The sequence below is a fragment of the Pteropus vampyrus genome, unplaced genomic scaffold, assembly GCF_000151845.1.
Source record: "Pteropus vampyrus isolate Shadow unplaced genomic scaffold, Pvam_2.0 Scaffold31, whole genome shotgun sequence".
Taxonomy (NCBI): Eukaryota; Metazoa; Chordata; class Mammalia; order Chiroptera; family Pteropodidae; genus Pteropus; species Pteropus vampyrus.
The window spans coordinates 10,762,711-10,763,982 of NW_011888812.1; positions in this window are offsets into that span (position 1 = coordinate 10,762,711).

Here is a 1,272-nt window from a genome sequence, read left to right on the forward strand (position 1 = left end):
TAGAATATTCTAGGCCAAAAAACAAATCTCAATAAATTTAAAAGAACTCAAATCATACAACATATAAACTTCAAAATGGAATTAAATTAGAAATAAAACAAGAAGAAATTTAGAAAATCCCTAAATACTTGGAATTTAAATAATATATTTCTAAGTAATACATGGATCAAAAAGAAATGACAAAGGAAATTAGAAAATATCTTCAACTGAATCAAAACAAAAACATAATACATTAAAATTAATGGGATATAAAGGAAAGGAATGGGAAATAAAGGAAAATTTATAGCTTCAAATATTAATTCTAATCAGCTTCTACCTCAGGAATCTAGAAAAAGAAGAGCAAATAAAATCTGAAGTAGAAGAAAGGAAATAATAAAGATCAGAGTGAAAATTGATCAAACAGTAAACAGAAACAATAGAGAAAATCAATGTAACCAAAAGTCAATTCTTTGAAAAAGATAACACAAATTTTAGCTAGACCCACCACTAAAAAAAAAAGAACGAATTACCCAAATTACAAATGTAATAGGGGATATCAACATAAACCCTGCAGAAATGAAAAAAGGTTATATAAAGGAATATTATGGACAAATTCATACCAACAAATTAATTTAGATGAAATGGACAAAGTCTTATAAAGACACAAATTATCAAAACTGATTCAAGGAGAAATTGAAAAACTAATTAGACGGTAACAAGAAAATAAGTAGTAATTTAAAATCTTTCCACAAAGAAAAACCTTGGCCCAAATAGTTTTGCTTAAAAGTTCTATCAAATATTTAGGAAAAAAATATCAATTTTGCAAAATTCTTTCAAAAAATAGAGGGGAAGAATACTTCTCAACTCATACTATGAGCCTTATATAACCTTGATATCAAAGCCAGTGGATTCTGGCCAATGAGGCATAAGCAGAAATCCTCCCCTAGGGCTTTTGGGAAGGTTTACTGACATTGAAAAGAGACACAATCACCAGTGATGTCATATGAACAGCAAGTGCCCCGATGAGAAGGTGCTTTTCTGTAGTAATCCTTCCAAAACCCACACACCCCGCCTCCAAATCGTGAGAAAACATAAGACAAACCAATTTGAAGACCATTTTACAGAATACCTAACCAGTACTCTTCGAAACTGTCAGTCATAAAAATAAGACTGGAAATGATCACAGACCAAAGGAGACTAAGGAGACATGACAATGGAATGCATGCTCTGGATTAGATTCTGGAAGAGAAAAAGGACATTAAGGGAAACACTGGTGAAATCCGAATAAAGTCT